This window comes from Octodon degus, unplaced genomic scaffold (genome assembly GCF_000260255.1).
Source record: "Octodon degus isolate 3935 unplaced genomic scaffold, OctDeg1.0 scaffold00116, whole genome shotgun sequence".
NCBI classification, from domain to species: Eukaryota; Metazoa; Chordata; class Mammalia; order Rodentia; family Octodontidae; genus Octodon; species Octodon degus.
Window position 1 is genome coordinate 8,453,158 of NW_004524692.1, and position 8,063 is coordinate 8,461,220.

Here is an 8,063-nt window from a genome sequence, read left to right on the forward strand (position 1 = left end):
TCTATCTATCTATCTATCTATCTATCTATCTATCTATCTATCTGTCAATCTATCTATCTATCTATCTATCTATCTATCTATCTATCTATCTATCTATATTTATATCTAAAGCACTGGACAGTGAGAGATGTTAGGATGGTCAAAAGAAGGTCAGAGAGTCCCAAAAAAGATCTCACAAAATAGTGCTTGTATGACAGGTTCACCATGATTAAAGACCTTTATTGCCCTTAATCATTCCATTGATGATGGATTGAGTATACTACACTATTGTTTTTTGCTGTCAGTTACAACTCCAATGTACAACTCAGTACCTATTTTTATTTTTTGTTTATTTAATTTTTATTTTTATTACTACATGCTTGCAGTACATCATAATTATATTCACTTTGGGTAGCTGCTACTTGCACATAATGCCTTTTATTATTATTATTTTTTATTGAGAAACAAATAGCAATGAGACAGTTTCAAGACAGGTTATTAGTTCAGTTACAATAATTAATACATTGCATATTGTTGTCTTCATAGTAGTTATTACAATCTCTATTATTACCTTCAAATAATTAAAAACATGATCTCCAACTTATATTGTGCAAATTTTAGAAGACAAAGCAAAGGAATACCTGAAAATGTACATTGTTCCTAACTTCAGAGGCATGATTAAATAATTAATGTTCTGTCCCATCCTACAAAAATCTCAGAACAAAGCAAGAGAAAGACAACTTCAGCTTGGTACACTGTCAAAGCGGTCATGCTTGGCAGTGAGAGAAGGGAGATCACAGCACTTTCAATGTGTGCCTGTCTATTCTTGGACCCTGAGGAAAAAGAGAACGGTACACCATTCATCCATCTGTATTGCTTGACACAAAGCTGAATGAAGTTCCTACTTCACTGTAGCAACTATTATCTGATCTTCACTGGTAGGGACAAGGCCTATCTTCCTATGGTCTTAGTCTGTTCTGTGTTAGTATTATAGATTATCCCCACTGAGGAATTTATAAAAAAACATAAAATTAGTTGTCAAACTTCTAGAAACTGGAATATTTGAGAGTGGGGTGTTAGCATTTGATGGGAAATGCCTGTTCTATCCTCAGGAGAGAACAAAAAGGAGCAAATTCCCTCTCACACACCATTCTTATAGTGTTGTTAAAGGGCTCAGTAGTTTTGAAAGGAAAAGACATACACAAAAACATTGATAGGAAGTAATTGTCGACAACAACATCAAAAAAGCAAAGCTCTTTATTCTGTTGAATGAAATTAAGCCAAATGGACACAAATTTGACTAGGGACAATTGTGTCTCAAAAACAGTTTCAGATATAAGAGAAAACATGAGGAAATATGTATGTAATTGAGGGCTTAATGAGAAAGAAGAGAATGCCACACGAATCTTGTTTTCTTACAGTATAAAATACATGTGTAAGCTTAAAAAAAGATGCTGGGGAAAGGAATATTGAAATGTCATATTTTCAAGGACAGGCAGCAAAATCAGATCAAAGTGTACATGCATAGTGTATAGTGATATTGTCTGGCTAAGTATATAACAAATTATAAAATGTGATTTTGGACATCTACCTCCATGTTATTAATAAAACATCATTGAAATGATGAAAGATGAAAAACAAATTATGATGCAAAAAGTACCTATATGAACATGTTATCTATATTTATTTCAGAATGTGGTTCCCATGTAACCAAAATAATCTTTAATTAGAAATATTATTCTGTAATATATTTAAATGATATATAATGTATTTACACATATTTAGCTATGCATATAAATATGCATATAAATAAATACATGAATGTAGTCTATTAGAATTGTATCTGACAAAAAATTAAAAAATGTCTAATTAGACTTGACATTCTATAAGTCTAGTATAATAAAAGACACATAATTTGATAGGAGGTAATACATTGTAATTTGTGTATCTTTGACTTCAGAACATAATGGTAGAATGTTTGGGCTATTTCTTTATTTAAAGATAAGTTGGACATTAATACCCTGGGTTCTTAGCAGTATTAAACTTCGTAGTGTGACCACTCAGAGTATTTCAAACCTATGGGCATCTAAGGATGCTTGAGCATTTGTCACATCTTGTCTAGTGCATGTGGACAGTGGGATGCTGTCAAGTAATCATGACTTAGTGCTGGTAATCATGAATGCACTTTTAAAGCACTACCAAAGAATGGAAGTATGTGATAACAACCCCTACAATAATTATACACTAGTGAAGAGGATGGATTGTTATCTGGCTGTCTTGCCCTCTTGTGCTCTGATAAGCTGCATCCTATCTGCTCGTGTGGCTCATATCTTGCACACACTGTTTACCTGGGGACCATACTCATGAAAATCTCTCTTAGGTCCCCTAAATTGCTGACAAATTCTCTATTCTGTTTATCAATTTTTTCTTCAATTTCACACTTTTTCCTCTAAACAATAGACATCAAATTCAGATAGCCAAGGTTCTAAATCAAGTTCTAATTTACCACCTAAATATAATTCAGAAATGGATTTTCATTGTCTGTTGTTCTTCCAAACTATTATAGAGTAAAAAGCAAAAAGAAAAGAAAATCCTATCAAACTTTTAGAACTAATGTGAAGACTAAGTGTCAGAAATAACTGTGAAATACCAAATAACAGATATAAATAACAAATATACGATCTGCAAATATAATGAATATTTAAACTCCTCATGTTGGTTTCTGTTATTGAAAATTAACTTCAGTCTTGGCCTAAAGCAGATGTGTCTGGGACACAGTCCTGATGGATCCACACATGTGGAAAGGGAGAACTAGTGGTAGGAGAGCTACCATGCAGCCTCTCATGTTTGAGTAAAGGAGTGGAATCACATATCTGACAACAGACAGGGCTACAATTTGTCCTGACACTCTACTACATTCCTAGAAATCATCAAAAGGCAATCAAGTGGCAGACACAGTACCCATTATGTCTCCTCCAGGAGAAAAATTCTACAATACTTATCCTGACCTAATTAACCCTCCCAGGACACAGGTCCTCACCATTGAAACTCACACTAGATTTCAGGCCCCACCTGCCCCTTATTTTTGTTTCTCTAAACAGCACAGCTTACTCATGCATCATGAGGCTGAATCCTTAAGGATCACACCTAAAGTGTAAATAGAAATATCCAGTTTAATCTGAGTGCTCCACTCTGGTTTATGAGCCATAAACTATTTGCTTTAGAGAAATGATATATAGAGTAAATTCATCCCATTCACATATTTTCTTTCTGTTTTTGAATGAATCTGTCTGATTTTAGGAGTTGCTTTGTCGTGCTTAATCAGAGCAGGAGAGATGCTGATCCCTTGGTCAGCACACACATTAGACACTGTGGAGGATTTGTGGACTGCCAGGAACCCATCTCGATTATCATAATTTGATATGGTGATGACATTTTTTTGGGATGAACTTTTCCTTAACTCTTATGTCAAAGACTTTCATTTGGATGTATCTCTGTTCATCAGACACAGTGGCATGAAACATTTTCTCATCTTTTCCAATCTCATATGTAAATGGTTCTGTCACTTTCAACATCATCACTGCTTTGGAATGTAGCTGTGAACCACATTCTTCAGAAGGCTCACTGGGTACACACTGAACTCTTTTCTTCTACTTGGACATTACACAAGAAAACAAAATCTCAAGGCAGTATTCATTGACTGTCTAGTGAGATACATCTCAGGCTCACTTTGATCTTTTAAAGAGCACTTAATTAAGGGACTGAGGGAAAATAATGTTTGATGTCCTATTCCTTACTTCATAGAAGAAATGAAAACAAAATGTTAGCTAGTAATATTGCTTCTAATCTTAATCAACAATGGGGAGTTTTCAAGACTCAAATCACAAAGTCGTTTCCATCAAATCAGTGAAGATTTGTATGAGGATTAGTAAGGCAGCTAGTGGATGTACCTCACTACCTTTCCTCTTCTGGACAGGTCCAGGCTAGAAGCTGTTATGCTGGAGTAATAGTAGGTATTGAGGCGAATCAGTGAAAAGGAAAGTAGGCATTAAGGATCTCTGCTCTGAACACCACTCTTTGCAAAGCGATGCACTGTTTCAAAGTTTCAGGAGAGCATTTTTGCACTGGGCAAGAGGCCCATGATCTGGAAGAGGAAGGGTCATGCCTGGGAGCCACATTTTTCAGAAGACTCACTGGGTATTAACTGCTTTCTTTGCTTCTATGTGGACACCACACAAGTAAACACAATCATATTTAAAGTGATACTCAGTGACTGACTAGTGAGAATCAACGCAGGCTCAATGCCATTCTCAAATGCATCTTAATTAGGGGACTGAGTGAAAGTAGTGTCTGATTTCCTATTATTTATCTAATAGCAGAAGTGAAAAAAAGTAATATTAGTTGGTTCTAATGCTAGACAACAGAGTGATTTTTAAAGAGTCAAATCACAAAGCCCTTTTCCACAACTCAGTGTTATGTATTAGGGTTAGTAGGGAAACCAGTGGAAGAAACTCAAGAACTTTCCTTTTTTATGTATTTGGTACAGTGTCTACAAAGTCTCACTATGTAGATCAGACTTGGAGGAATTCTCCTGTTTTCAGCCTCCCAAGCACTGAGATTACGGGTGCAAGCCACCACTCCCAGTCTCAATCACTGTCTCAGTGCACCCTAGGGGAGAGGTCATAAATGAACATGTTATATCTTAGTGAATTATACAGATATATACTCTATAATTTTCTTTTTTGCCTTAATGTTAGGATCAGAGTTCAACCAGAAGTTGCTGAAGCACTGCCTCCTTGCTCATACAAACTGCAACACTATTCATTTACTATGGGAACATGGAGCAGAGAATATACTAGTTTCAGGACTCCAGACTCACCATGTGGAAGTGGTGGGACAGAACCCACATGAACTTCTCAACATGGAGGACCCCAGACTCACCTCACAGAAGTGGCATCATGGAACCCTTGTGAACTCCTCAGTGCCAAGGACCTGAGAGTCACTGCATGGCAATGGCAGGGTGTATCTCAGGTGATCTGCTCTACCTGGAGGACATCTGACTCATGGTGCTAAGGTGACTGCAAAAAATTCTGGTGAACTGGTCTGCCTGGAGGATTCAAGATACTTAGTGGGGAGTTGCTCAGAGAAAACACAAGGCAACTAGTTTACATACAGATTCTCATTTTACAATCTGCTTTGTTTTATAACTAAAGTCTTTGCTCCTATGTTCAAAGGAGAAAACTATTAGTTATCAAGTTTTGTCAATTTCTAAATTTCACTTGCTATTATTATTATTGCTAATTATAATACTGTAAATAGGATATATCTGTCTTAAGAATATTTCCTACCTTGTATAATATTGGGAAGTGTTACAGTAATAACCTCACCAAGTCTTATACCAAAGGGCAGAGCACAGTGCCAAATGGAAATCCATATCCCACTCTCATTCAATAGAGAAGGCAGGGTCATGGAACAGACATGAACCAAGAATCTTAGACACACAGAAAATATCCCTAATGATCTAAATCTTTATAAAAGCTCTGATGGTAGTGATACAGCTATAAGTTATGAAAAGTTTGCAAAAAGTATGAAAAATGTGAAAATAGAGAGGTCTTTCTGAAAAAGAAAATGATAAGACAAAGGAGCAAAATGCAATCTCAGGCCACGAGCTGACCCAGAGCAAATCTAGGGGAAATCAGAACAGAAGAAATTGAAAGTCACGGACCTGAAATTTCTGAAATGGTTGTAAGTGAAATGAAGAAACAATTTCTGATGTGTATGGAGGAAATCAGATCAGAAATAATCCCTCAGGTAAAAAAGAAATAATAATTATAATGAAAGAATTGCTAAGTGTATCTAAAGAAGACATTGATAAAACAAAATAAAGGAACATACAAAATGATGAAAACCTTCAATGAGCAATATAGGAAAGAAATAGAATACATGAAACAGATTTAAAGAGGTAACTCATGAAATAAAAATTACATGAAGGGCTGGCAATAAGTGCTTGAATAAAAGATTAAAGATGAAATTAAAGGAAAGATAAAATCCATAAGATTGAGAAGTTTCAGTGAAAATGAATGAGTCAATGAAAATGAGATAAAAAGAATATTTGCAGAATAGCAGAAAACTTGCCAAATATAGGCTAAGAATATGACATACAGTTAAGCGAAGAATGTAGAACTCCAAAAGCATCATCCACAATAAACCTACACCCAGAAATATAAGGATCAAGATTCCAGAAATTCAGCCCAAAAATAAAATACTAGACTCCGTTAGAGTAAATAAACAAATCACATTTAAGGGAAAGTCCACCAAAATCACAGATTTCTCAACACAAACCATCAAGTCAAGAAAAGATTGGAGTGAAATATTTCAAGCTGTAAAAGAAAACAACATCCAAAAAAGATCAATTTATCTTGAAAACCTCTCTCAAAGTTAATGGAGAAGTAAAATAAATTCATGAAAAAAAAACAACTAAAGTAATTCATGACCACCAAACTAACCCTGGACCGCGTACTGAAATGTATTCTGCAAAGAGGTCAAAGTGACCACAAGTCCAAGAACAACAAAAGAAAGAAACTACCAAACAAGGTAAGCAATTAAATACAGGAAGTGCAGGTACACACAGGAAGGGAAAGAAAAACAGACAAATAATACGACAAAAATAAGTCTATACATATCAGTAATATTAACCAATGTAAATGGAATCAACTCACCAATTAAAATGAATAGACTGGCAGAGTGGTTCAAAAACAAAGTCCAACAATATGTTTTATACAAGAAACACGTTGAACTCAAAAGGAAATACATAGTCTGAAAGTCAAAGAATAGAAAACAAAATACTTTATGCACCAGGAGCTCATAAAAAAAAGCAGGGGTAGCTATTCTGTTCACAGACATCATGAACTTTAAACCAAGAATAATCAAATGAAATCAAGAAAGTCAGTAATACTGATTAGGGGATAACTTCAAGAGGAAGAGATAACACTCTTAAATATGTGCACATCAAATCTGGGAGCTCCCAAGTGTCTAAGGCAAATTTTAAAGGACATGATATATTAAATGACCAATAACATAATATTGACAGAGAATCTTAACACTTCTTTATCTCAAAGAGAAAAGGAATTAACAAAGAGGGAGCATAAATGAGCAAATACTTTCAATAAGTGCACTTAGTGAACATTTACAGAGTGCTCCACTGAAAATACATTATTTTCAGCTGCACATGGGGCATTCTTTTAAATAGACGACATACTAGTCCATAGGTCATACTTAAGAGAAGGAGAGAAAGAGAAATTATGCCATGCATCTTATCTGAGCACAGTGCAATGAAATTGGAAATTAATGACAAAAGATACTGTAGAAACCCCTAAATAGAAGGAAAATAAATAGCACCCTCCTCAGCATCCAACGGGTCACAGATGACATTAACAAGAAATTAAAAAATACATGCAATCAAATGAAAATATAAACAAAATTTACCAAAATTGTGGGATTCCAAGAAATCAGTTCTCAGAGGCACATTTATAGTAGTGAACTCACACATTAGAAAACAGGATGAGAATAAATATATACCCTACTGCTATGCCTCAGTCTTCTAGATAAGAATAGCAAACCAAGCCTGAAGCCCAAATAAAGGAAGTGCTTACAAATACTAGAGTAGAAATTAGTGAAATTGAGAGAAATAAAACTGTACAAAGAATTAATGAGTCAAAGAGCTGGCTCTTTGTTTATTTATTTATTTTTGTGTTATCAGGGATTGAACTGAGGACCTGGCAATTACCAGGAAAGTGTTTGTTCTACTGAGCTATCTCCTCAGCCCAAAGAGCTCTATGTGCTCACAAGGCAGCGTTTTCTTTTTCTCTTCTTCTTCTTCTTCTTCTTCTTCTTCTTCTTCTTCTTCTTCTTCTTCTTCTTCTTCTTCTTCTTCTTCTTCTTCTTCTTCCTCTTCCTCTTCCTCTTCCTCTTCCTCCTCCTCCTCCTCCTCCTCCTCTTCTTCTTCTTCTTCTTCTTCTTCTTCTTCTTCTTCTTCTTCTTCTTCTTCTTCTTCTTCTTCCTCTTCCTCTTCCTCTTCCTCTTCC

General features: G+C 35.3%; 1 protein-coding gene across 1 annotated transcript in view; it reads right to left on the reverse strand.

Moving 5' to 3' along the window:
• The window catches only part of LOC101567004 (pyrin and HIN domain-containing protein 1-like), a 47,113-nt gene that overhangs the window by 29,467 nt on the left and 9,583 nt on the right, over positions 1 to 8,063 (reverse strand). The gene's annotated exons all lie outside the window — the stretch shown is intronic.